Genomic DNA, 13,178 nt, shown 5'->3' with positions numbered 1-13,178 from the left:
TTGCTTTCAGAAGTTTGAGGTGCAGTTTCATAGAAACCCCTGCACCACTCTGTCTGAAATCTGGCAGGCCTCCCTCATGCCCACACAAGGAGAGATGTATGTGGCAGGACAGGTACTAATAAGGGCGGCTATTTAATACCCCACTCTCAGAGCTGGAGGCAGCAGTTTAGTTTCTCACCAGCCAGGAGAGGAAGAACATTTCCCTGCTGAGCTACCATGCCAGGAAGAACTTGGAGGTATTAGGGCTGGGGCTATATCGACAAGAGGAGACCCCACCTCACCCTGGGCATGACCTAAAACTGCACCCTACCAGGGTAGGGAGGCATGGGTGGGACTGCTAGTAGTGCGGCAGCCCCAGGAAATGCAAGACCTTGAACCTCCCTGGTGAAAGATGGGTAGGAGCAGAAGGCACCTGATAACCTCCAGCCACCGCACAGTCCTGGCTGGGGAAGGCCCGGACCTGTAAGATCTTTGAGAAACCTGAGACTTACTGGCTGCAGTGGAGTTGTGAGGGTAAAAACAGGGGTTACAGGGTGAAAACAGGGGTTACCATGCCTGCAGTTTTCATCCCCCTGCACCTTAACACACACACAAAGTCACACATCATGAGTTTTGCTTGTCAGGTGGTCAGCACCTTGAGGTACATTTTCCCTCAAGCCCCTGCACCTATCTCATTGAAACCTGTCAGGCTTCATAGCCTCAGAAGGGGATAGCATCTGTGCCAGTTTCATCTGAATCGGGCAGGAAATGACAAAGTTATAGGCAGTTTTGTGATTCGCCATTATAGCCTATGGCCAAAACACCAGAACACCATTGAAATTCCGAAACAGCTCTGAAACAGTTTCAGCTGAAATGAAACGGGACAGTGATTTGAAACACCAAAATGAATCACTGTCCCTCTGAAACGCCAAATACAAAACCAAAACAAAACAGGCGTTTTGCACAGCCCTACCAACAGCCCTGCCAATTGGTGGCAGGACCCTGCAGCAATGTTCCCACCCCCCCAGGCTCTGATGCCAGCAGCTGACATCCAACCAACACAGCACAGCCATCCCAGCATATCCCTTATCTCAGGGGTGGGCAAAATACAGCCTACGGGGCAGATCTGGCCCACGAGGCCATTCTATCCAGCCCGCAGGACACCTAAAAATTTAGAAAATTAATATTTATCTGCCCTTGGTTCCTGTCAAAAATGACATGAACCAAGGGCAGTAGGACCCAGGGGAAGCCTGGCAGGCTCCCACAACAGCAGAGCCTGCCTGGCCTGGGACCACATGGGTGCACTGCACCAGAAACTCAGGTAAGGGTGGGGCAGAGGAAAGGGTGGTGGGGGGACCCCGGGTAGGGAAGGAGCCTGGGAAAAAGTGGCCTGGGGAAAAGCTGTGTAAATAATTTTCCAGATCTTCTCACTAAGTTAAATTAATAAAGGGTTTAAACCCAAAAGCTTGCCTAAAAATTTTCCCCCAACTATTTAAGTTCGTCTAATAAAAGATATCATATTTACCCAAAGAACCTTGTCTGCCCATGATTATCAAAGAATGCTAGGGCGTACAACCCAATATTTTACTAATAGACAAACAAACAATATTGACATAATTCTTATTCTTTTGCTACTTATATGCATTGTTTGTATTTCTATCTGTATTTATACTTAAAAAAAATCTATAACAATGGAAATTCTTTTAAATCACTCTTGTTTTTCCTATATTAGCATGGACCATGAACTAAGTTTCTTATTTAATGTAGATTAATTAACTCAGGAGACTTTAACAGATAAAAATTGAGGGATTGCTTTCTAGTGAGCATACACTGCTGTGCATTTCTTTCTCAAGTTATTACCATATACAAGGTTAAATACCAGAAAACAATCTACCTGTTGGCTAAGGACAGACCTCTCTGAAAAGTTAAATGAAATATAAGAGGTTGAAAACTCAACCTTATGGAAGAAAGGAATGGAAAGATCAGATTACAGATACCCTGATTAAACCTTTTCTCTCAGCCAATGAGATAATCATGAAAATGAAATTTTCCCAGAAGTCCACTTACTCACTGTATCATCTAGTTGCTGAAAAGAGTAGGCCAGCATTACCTTCACACATGATGGTTTTATCAACAAACTGTCTCCTACTCTGTAAATATAATGCAGGCCAATGGGCAGTTCCTTTAACACTAGGCTCTTAAAACTAATATTACAAACATCTGTTTCCTTTAGTCTCTCATCTCATATGGTAGCTTCTACTAGAGGAGACTGTACATTGAGTTTAAGTGTAAACTGTGGCTGTGCAAAAGGTGTACAAGTGATTCCCATCTCCTTTGTCTTTCACCACCCACCACACACATGAACACACACTTGGAAATGAGAATATCTATCTTAAGAGAAAGATTAAATCAGTTAATATAATAGGCTTTTAGTACCAAATGAAGGAAGAAGAGAGAATGCGTTGGAGAGCCAGAATCATCCAGTGGCCTTGGACTGGATGTCAAAAGACACTTGGTTTTACTCCAAACTTTGCTGTTGATCTGCTGTGACACCTTAGGCCGGTCCCTTGACTTCTCTCTGCCTTCAACTTGTTTGTGTCTTATCTATCTAGACTAAACTCTTCAAAGCAGGGTCTTTCTGTATAATGCTTTGCCCAAAAAGGCTTGGATCTTGGTTGAGGACTCTAGGCCTGACCATTATATGAATAATATTATTGATGCAAAACTGCAATATAAACTTTCAGATCATAGTTCAGAGGGGAGAAACAGAGGCCACTTACATAATCTCCTTAATCTAACCAGAAAGGAAAGTTATTTTATGAAGCCCCTATTAATAAATGAACAGTCTTTCTCTTGCAGCTGTTATCAGTGGATTGGCCTTCAGTTTTTGCAGTCCCATTGACTTTTGGGTGCTGTTAGAGTGGAGCTGACAAAGCTTAAATAGAAATAATGTGCTGAAAGAAAAACCATCCAGCCCAGAGTCTAAAAGAGTAGTCCCGGAGGCTGGACAAGATAATCAGGGAATAATTAACATACGTAATCAGCAACTCATTTAGCCAGATTAATTGAGCTCTGGCTACTGTCCCTATATCTGCCTAAGAGCTTCAACAAAATCTGACCAAGTGACTAGTTATCTTGCTGTTTCTTCCTGCTATCTGGCCCTAATGACAAAAGGGGAGAGAGAGGGAAATGATGTCTTTGAACAGAATCATAGCCTTTCATTTACAGTTAATACCAAATGAAAATGGAACATAACAGCTGAAGAATGAGATGTTAGTCCAGAACAGATTAAGTCAACCATTAAAGCATTTAAACAACAAACTTGCTGCAATGGATGCTGCAACTAACACAAACTGGGAAAATCAGAAAGTTCTGTTTGTAATGATCAAAACATGGGTAATGAGGTAGCATGTTATGATGGCAAAGACTCCAAACCCAAGTATGGCATCTGCATTTTACACCTCAGGGGATGCTTGTTACATTTTTGTTCTAAATAGTTGAGCTGCGAAGTCCAAAAAGTAAAAAGAACTGCCTCTTCATCATGAACTCACTGCTGTGAGAAATACTTCTTGTTGGGAGGACAAAGCACACCATACTCTAGACCAGTGCCAGGTCTCAGGAGGTAAGGTATAACTGGAAGAGGAGCCTGAGCTCCCAGTTGACATATGTTTTTTACTTCATCTCAAACTTGTAAATTGTTTAAATTGCAACATTTCAAATACTAAAAAGTATGACTTTTTTTTGTTTACTTCCTTCTAGTCTGAAAGTGCCTATCGTGCATAGGTCCTCACCTTCCTTTGCAGCAAGTAGCAGAGAAAACAAAGCTTGGTCCTATTATAGAATTAAGGCCTACAAAAATTCATGGATTCATAGATGCTAGGGTCAGAAAGGACCTCAACAGATCATTGAGTCTGACCCCCTGCCTAGGCAGGAAAGAGTGCTGGGGTCAGATGACCCGAGACAGACGCCTATCCAGCCTTCTGTTAAAGACCTCCAAGGTAGGAGAGAGCACCACCTATTCCAAATTTTGGCCACACTTACTATGAAGAATTTTTTCCTGAGATCTGCTCTCTGTCAGTTTGTGACCATTGTTCCTTGTTACCCCAAGAGGCACCCTGGAGAACAGAGCATCCCTTGCTGCATCCCTCTAATGAATTTGTAGTGGCCACAAAATCATCTCTCAGCCTTTTCTTGAGGAGGCTGAAAGGGTCCAGGTCCCTCAGTCTCTCCTCATAGGACTTGTCCTGTAAGCCTCTAACCATATGAGTGGCCCTCCTCTGGACCCTCTCGAGTCTATCAACATCCTTTTTGACGTGCAGCACCCAAAACTGGATGCAGAACTCCAACTGCGGTCTGATCAATGCCACATAGAGGGAAAGGATCACCTTCTTGGATCTATTTGCCATGCATCTGCTGATGCATGATAAAGTGCAGTTAGCTTTGCTGATGATTTCGTCACACTGACGACTCATGTTCATCTTGGAGGCTACTATGACTCTGAGATCCCTTTCTGCTTCTGTGCTGCTGAGAGGGTCACTGCCCAGCCAGTAGGTGTGCTGGATATTTTTGCACCCTAGGTGCATCACTCTGCACTTGTCCTTGTTGTACTGCATCCTACTGTACTGCTCAGAGCTGGCACCTTGGACCCAGTTGGCTGTGGCTGACCTCCTGGCCAAATGGGGCCAGAAGGACATGCTTTGACAGTTCAAAGCAGGCCACCACACCCAGAATATCTTCTGGGCAATAGCTGCCCAGATGGCCAGGCAGGGGCACACGTGGCAGTAGTGCCGTACAGAGGCCAACTCTGCAGTCACAGCCCACTGGCACCTGGCCCAGAGGGGCAGATGCCTCTACTGGCTCTGCAGTCCCCACCTGGGTCTGGCAGGTACACAGCAGGTCACAGCCAGACAGCAGCCCCCACTGCCAGACTGCTGCAGTGGGTAGAGGGTGCAGGGAACTCTCTCAGGGCTGCTTCAGCAGTCCAGCTGGCACAAGGGGTAGTGTCCCCAGGTTTTTTTTTTTGGTTTTTTTTTGTTTGTTTTTTTGCACTGGTCCTGGAAGCACTGCAATACCAGGTCAATGCATGGAGTGGACGGAGCACGCTCCGGTTCCACCAACCAATACCAAAAAGAATTTGCTCAACATGAGTGGAAGACAGGGAGAGGCTGCAGTGTCCCCAGGTACCATTTGGCTGGGCCCCAGAAGCTCCTGAGAGCTAGTAGCCCTGAGCTACTTGCCAGGGCAGCTTTTTCTACTGCTGGAGCCAGGACAGGGCAACTTTTTATACTGCTGGGGACGGCACAGGTGCTGGCCCTGGGCTCTAGCTCCCCTTGACTGTAGATCCAGGAGTAACCAGGCAGGGTTATTTTGCCCCAAGTGGCACAATTTCCTCCACAACAAAGTGCATATCCAAGCATGTGTGCAGACAAAAAGCCCCAGCTCAAATTTGCATTGCTTCTATTTGAGCTACTGCTACATATCTAAAAAAAGATAGTAAGCCTCAAATCTGAAAGATCACAGAAAAAAAAAAATCTGTGTTGGATAGTGCATCCTTTATGTAATAATGTTTAAATGCAATTCCCATAATTTAAAAAAATCCCTACTTCATTTTATTAGAATAAAAAAAAATTGTAAGTTCTGCTTCAACCTAAACAAAATGTTAACATCCTAGAAATAAACTCTTCAAATAGGACAGAGATGAATTATTCGGAGACTATTAAACATAATGGGAAGAAGGCTCCTATCAGTCACTGAATTTCCACTGTTAAAGCAGTTTAATGTCTGTTATTCACAGGTTCTACTAACATTTATGATAGTAACCTTCATAAAGTCAATTTAATTATCTTTATCTTATTACAAATAATAAATGTAGTTGCCCTACAATGAAAATCAATTGTCAACATAAGCTATGGATAACATCTAATAAAACGGCCTTCTGTAAATCTATGATTAATAAGATTGGTTTCTGCATTAACTAACAGACATCATAAAATGTCCTCTCACACTGAATTAATCTATACGATGTTCATCACGGTGTATTGAATTTCCTAAAATAAACTATGAGCAAAAGTTTGGCGCCAATCATAATTAGACTATGACCATTTGAATATGTATTTATATCTTAAAGATTGGTTTTGAAATTAAGGTAATGTATATTGTTTAATTAAGTCCTACAAGGCTAGCTATTACAAGTAATATATTATCCCCTTTTTCCTTTATTTCCTTTGACTTCAGAAAATAGTGATAATGCTACAGCCATACTGCTATTTCTGGTTCTCCAACAGGTTTAGTAGAAGTCAGTTGAAAGATGAAGAATCATTTCCTCAAAATAATCTTTACAAAGGACAATGGCTATTTCAGCTCTACTTTGTTATTATACAGAATTATATTCACCCCAGGATAAGTGAAAAGTTTTCTGAAAAAGTCATAATGGAAGCTATAGTGCTCAAATGCAGCATGAAGTTTTGTTCCCAAATTTAGTTTGTCAGTTGTGTGAATCACAATGTAGTCTCCTATAGACCTAGGAGTTAATTCTTTCCTGGATGTGGATTATGTCCCATGCTACTTAGGGCCTGCTCCAATATGCAGTTGTACATGTGGATCTCAGATGGGCCTCCTCAGTCTTATACAGACTCACCAGTGACTTCCCTATTTACTAGAAGACTGCCATCCTCATCTAGAGAGACTGCTGTTGCTACCAGCTCCAGTGACCAGTTAAGTTAATACATCTTTCTAATTATTTGAACAGGCATTAGATGAGACCTTTATTCAGTGTCCAATAACATTATATTTATTCAAAGGATCCTGGGCATATTTTATGAGGCACAGCAAACAATTTCACACTACTGAAATGGAGTCACCTCTGGAGCAGCAAATGGCAGCAGAAGTGCACAAAACATTGGACAAGGGAAAGAAAATATTGACCAAGACAAGCCCTCCTAAGTATCCTGGGACCTTTAATGGCCACAGAGAGTAGGCAGGACCTGCATTCCTTTGGTTATTTCCAGTGGGATGAAGTATGATCGTAAAACACTTTGCAGGTGTGGGATTCGATCCTCTACTCTAATCACTAGATGAGTCACCTGAACTCAGCAGATTCACAACAGCAAAAAACAAGTCACATGCAATGGGGGAAAGCAGACCTACAAAGTGTTGTTTATTATTACAGGCAGGACTTAGGACACAATTGGTTCCTGAAAACTGCATCATAAGTTGAAAGGTAATTCAGAACCAATTTTCTCATAAGAAACAGTATTATACATTGAGGATTGGTTCCTGAACCAAGGCCCAATACCCCATTTTCACCAAAAAATACCCCAGAATTTTGTACTCGATCAATTAAAGATGAGTAATGTAGCTACATTAATGTATTTATATTATAAATAGCAATCACATTGATTTGGAAGGACTTCTTGGAGGCGACTTTGCTGGACTTTTTGAAGGGCTCTCGGTTGGACTTTTTGAAGGGCTCTTGGCTGGAGTCTTCTCAGGAGTCCTGGCTGCAGGTTTTTCTGGAGTCTTGTCTGCTTTCTTAAAGAAAGTGTCCGAGGAAGTTTGGACAGATGATCTCCAGGGAGATGAGTGATGCAGCAAACTTGTTTGCTGGTGTGGCATCGCATCCAATCAAGCATTGTAAAGTCAAAACTGACGTAATAAAGTTGAAACAGGGTGTCAATTTATATTGTTGTAAGTGCGAAACATTTTAACTCAAAACATTGTAAGTCAAGGAATGCCTGTACTGTGCTGAGTAGAAAATCCTTTTAGTCATTCTTATCACATATCCTAATATTTTATTTTCTGTTTGTGATGAACCTCTAAGAAATGTGAACCTATTAATTTTCCTATGACATTGGTGTTAGCAATGTTGTAACCATGATGGTTCAGGAACTGAGAGAGAGGCAAGGATTTCTAGTGGTGATATCTTTTATTGGACCAATTGCATAATTGGGATAGAGTTAGATGAGCTTTTGAATGCTAGGCATTCTTCAGTCTCATCTTCATCCGTCCCTACTAAATTTGTTATCTTGACTTTTGCAAAGTTGTTGATTCTTCTTGTGGTTAAATGGAGCTGAACAACATCAGATATTTTAAAGTAATTTTAGACAGTAAGAGTACAATTCCCTTAGATAATGACGTCTTTGCTTATATACTAGCCAAGGAAAAAATGTAATAGCAAAACTATTTACTTGTTTATTACCAACAAAAACTTAAGTGATTCCATCTGGAAGTATTTTAAACATTGCATCTGCTTTTTACTCTGTATTTCTATTTATTTAAGTTTGGCCTTTCTCTGAATCTGAATAGGCTGTAAATAGGTGAGTCAATGTTGGATTATAAATAGGGCAGGTAAATGTTTAAGCACTTAAATGTTTTCAGTACACTTAAAGGAGGGAAAGAGAAACATGTGAATCAGTTTTCTGTTTCAATTTCATATAAAAACAAAATGTTGTTTCACAAACCTAAGTTTGGGCCAAACTGAAGCTCAGTTTTGGGAATCATATTTCCTTGTAGCATCTGCTGCAGAAAACATGACATAACTGCAAGCTCCACCAGACAGGCACTTGTTTCTGACTTCCTCGGCAAAGACACGACAGAGCATTGGATCAAAGAGTTTTGCTACTGTAGCCATCCTGAGGTAAATGAAACAATGGGCTTTCATGGAGCAGCGAGTTTTTTAAATTATAAAATTGTACCAAGCCCTTAACTGAAACAATGGGAGGAAGTACATTCCAACTCACTAAAGACTGAAATACTCACCTCAGCTGCAACCGGCTGCATGAGCACGAGGAAGACTGGATTCTTGCAGGATTTCATATGCTGCCATTGCTGGAGGCTGAGCTGTTTAACCTGCAAGGACATCTTACCTTGCTAGGTGGCCCATATCTCACATATCACAGTCTGGCACAGAGAGACTACTAATGAAAACCCCAGCGTGGTTTATTGCTATTTAACTTTATAAAAGAACTGTGTGGGTGGGCAGTTTATACAGCATGTCTTTCCACCAGGAAAAACAGCTTCTCATAAGATAAGAAAAAAAAACCAGTAGGAAAACAGTCATAAACACCTTTGCCAGGAAAATGTATATTTTCCAAGCACATATTTTGTTTCTTACCTTTTTCCTTTCCAGGTGCCCAGAAAGGAAAAGAGCATTTGGGCCCTTTTTAGCCTGGGTCCTTTGAAGGAAGAGGCGTTTTAATCTCTTTTCCCTCGCTAATGAACCCATCCCTTCCTCACTAGTGCCTAACCTGCCCTCTACTTGGATTCCTTCCTGCTGCTCTTAAGATTTGGTACAAGGGTAAAGTTCAGCAGTCAAGCTGAACTGGCAAGCCTTTAAGGCCTGGACAGGCTGTCAAAAGACACCTGTTGATCTCAGTGCAGCTCTGAACTTTTACAGAAAACACCTAGAAGCCTCTAGCTTCACTGAGTGTACTATATTGTGCTATTATACTGAAGGTACATGCCCAGCTAGACATCTTCAGACCAGGCTATATTTTGTTTTGTATTGTAAGCAATTGTGTAACATAAACATGAATTTATAATTACCCTCTCTCCTCCAGAAAAACACTTGCAGATACCTCTGGTCCCTTTGTTAGTACCAACATGAATCAAGTGGCTATGTACTCGGGGGGTGAGGAGAGGAAGGTGATCTCTTCCTAATTTTGGCTAATTTCCATTATTCTTTTTTCTTATCAATGTTACCTTACTTTGTGTACCATATGCAGAGAAAACCCAATACTTAGATTTCTACACTGGTAAAGGTCCATTTTATAGGTGGGAGGTAGAGACAACAGGTTAGAACAAGAACAAATTAATTCAAACTTTTAAGTGGGTCTGTAGCAGAGCACAGAAGGATCTAGGCATTATATCCTTAAACGTTAATTTTTGCAAGGTTAAAAAACAGAACTCTGATTGTTCCTTGGACAAAGCTTTTTATTTTGGGATCCTACTGAAGTACAGTCCCACTGCCCCCAGGACAACTGGGACCTAACTGGAGTTAACTGCCATTCAAGCTGCATATGTAAATGACTGTTCCCCTCACCTGTCAAAGCCTGGGACAAGTCAAAGACTCAAACCTGGAACTGGGTTTTTAGTCCTAATGATGGATTTTCCTAAAAGCAGCTCTGCTCCTCCCAGTTTGAATATACTATAATTGTGATAATTGTATCCAACTGGAGTTTATTGAAGCTATTATTTTAATTTAGACCATTGTTTCAACAGAAAGCTGTATGTCTACTTTAAGTACTTTTCATCTTCCACGATTGATCTTTGTCTTCTTATTCTTGTATTAAGAACACAAAACAGCAGTAACAAATCTCGCTTAAGTCCTTATTTGAATATTTCAATAAAGGTAAAGGCAGCCACAACAAGTAAAGGACAGATTAATGCTGCAGTACAGGCATGAGAAAGCCTGGATTTTTTTTCTCTTTAAACATAAGCCAACAGTAATTACTATTGCGCTGACATGCACGGCTACGGCTACATCAAATGGCCAGTACTTCAACATAACCGCTTTACAAGGAGAACACACCAATCCCCTATAGAAGTAGTAGCAGAGCCATCCAGTGGAATGAGACAGAATTACAGCAGTACAAGGGTGAGCCATGATAGTCCAAAAATGATGCAAGATCTGAAGAATGTCTTGCATCCCAAAGCTTGTCTAACTCTATCCCAACTATACAGCTGGTCCAATAAAAGGTATCACACTAAGAAATCCTTGCCTCGCATAAAATTACAGCAAATCTACTATGGAGAACACATCATTCTCCCTGTGCCTGAAGAAGGGTGTTTGTACCTGAAAGCTTGCAAAAAACAATTTTTTCAGCTATTTAGTTGGTCTAAGGAAATATCAGATTTACCCAAGGAACCTTGTCAGCAAGTCACGCAGGCATAGAAGGGAGATTTGCATAAAATCTATCCACTACTACAAATACTTTAGCTTTTCCTTTTCTTTGCTTGTTCTAATTAAATAGCTCAAAACAGATGTGAACCATATCATTCATACCAATGGCAGGGCAGTATAGCATCTTAGAGCACCTATATAAGAGTGTGGATGCTACTCTGACGCACCAGAATTCCCACGCATGGGAGCAGACTTAAATTGAGTGCAATTGCTGCACCCCAGCATCTCATGTATCAGTGTCTCTGCACTTAAAAATGGCAGCAAGGACACTTTATCTAAAGCTTGAACAAGCTTTAGTTCAAGTGCCCCACCGCCATTTTTAAGAGCAAGGATGCTAATACATGAGATGCAGGGAGCTTTAATTAGAGGAGCTGTCGGAGCTGCACTAATTAAAGGGCCACTCCCATCCATCCCCAGAGCACATATAAAAGTGCCCATAAAGACTAACTTGTTCAGAGAGGCATGAACTTCCGTAGGCTACAGACTTTGTCAAATGATGTAAATGCACCCACATAGAGCAGGGTACTAAAAGCCTTTTGAACACAGAGAGATCAAAGGGGAGAAAAGAGGGGGCAGTGCTGAGAGGCAATTGTGGGCTGAAGAGAACTAAAAGGGGGAAAAAAAAACCCAGTTAAACCCATTGACAGGGGTTATATAAAAGCTAATTCAGGTAATGAGAACACAGTCCAGTCTGTGGGTGATATATTGTTCTGCAGTTTCATATTCAAGTTGTCTTTTTAAAGTTTTGTCTAGAGGTGCAGCAATACATCTGTCCAATACGAGATCAGCAGTGATATAAAGAAAATCAACTATATTGGAAAATCAGCCCAATATGGCCTATAAATGGCCATTCATGTGCGCAGCATGCAGGCAGCTTGGAAAGCTGCATGCAGCTGGTAAGTCTGTTGTGGTGGATGGGGAGGGGGCAGGGGGTAGGGAAGGGGTATGGGACAGGTCAACACCCCCCATGGTGAGGGAGGGAGGGGGCCTGGAGCAGGCACTGCCCAGCTGGACCAGGGCACAGGGAAAGAGAACGGCTTCTGCTGCTGCACACACCCCAGGAGCAGATGGGGGGTGGCGGTACCCCTGGATCTGCACAAGGCAGGGTGGGCTGCAGCTGTAGGCTGGGGACAGGGGCCATGCCAGGCTTTTCCCTGCAGGGGCCTAGACAGCACTGCACTGGGGGCAGGTGATCATAGCACTGGAAACAGGGTTATTGGGGTGGAAGGGAAACTACAGCAAAAGTTTGAGGTGGCTGCAGTCCTGCCCTGTAGCTTCCCTCCCAGCACTGCCACTGCCCACCCTGAGTACAGTGTAGCCCAGCCCCTCCCACACCCAGAAGAGCCTGGTGTAGCCCCAGGCCACTGTCCTGCCCCACACAGATCTAGGGGCAACCTCTCCCCTGTGCCCACCTGGGGTGCATGCAACACTAAGAGCCACACCTCCCTCCCATGCCTCCTAACAAGCCGTGGCTCCATCCCACGCCCCACCCTTCCCTGGCAGTGCCTGCCCCAGCCCCAGCCCCACTGTCTCACTAACCACAGGAGGCATTGATCTGCACCCCCCCCCACATCTCTTTCCTTCCCGTTCCTCTTCCACCACAACAGACTTACCAGTTGCACTGGAAATCAGATTGGTATCGGTATATGCCTCCTTACAATCTGCTATCGGTGCACCCATTTTGTCATTTGAGAATGGCTGCTCTGAGGTCAGTGATGAAATGAACAGGGAGGTTAACATGTTCTGCCACAGGCTTTTGTGTTTTTCTAGGACTGATGTCAGATCAGTGTTCATTCTTTCTTGCACATACAGATTGCTCCATGTGTCCAATGTAGGCAGCAGAGGGGCACTGCAAGCAGGTAATCAATGTTCCCTAAAAGTCTTTGCATCTAGCCCTGAAGCCTATCACAAACATCTCCACCCCTTTAAGGTTATTAAAGAAGCAAAACTTTCCAAACGTTTGAGCTCCAATAACACCCCTAGAACCTACGACCGCAAACTCAGCTTTGCTGTACTAGCCTATGGTCTTTACCGCATTGAATTGTGTAGTGGGGCAGAAGGATAGCTGTATGAGGACCTTAAGGTAAGAAACCTGACAACTCAGGACACCCCACATTGGTGCCAACATAGAGGGAGTTTCTGGCTACAATGACTTATATTCCCTATTGGCATTAGAGCTGACACTGATTTGAAGGACATCACAGATGTCCATGATGTACCTATGGTGCCCATATGAAGATGATGTCATCAGCATACATGGGAAAGAATCTCTATAGATATTCCACCAGGACTTTCATAT

Source organism: Crocodylus porosus, unplaced genomic scaffold (genome assembly GCF_001723895.1).
Source record: "Crocodylus porosus isolate Cpor-Errol unplaced genomic scaffold, CroPor_comp1, whole genome shotgun sequence".
NCBI classification, from domain to species: Eukaryota; Metazoa; Chordata; order Crocodylia; family Crocodylidae; genus Crocodylus; species Crocodylus porosus.
This window is presented reverse-complemented; position numbering follows the sequence as displayed.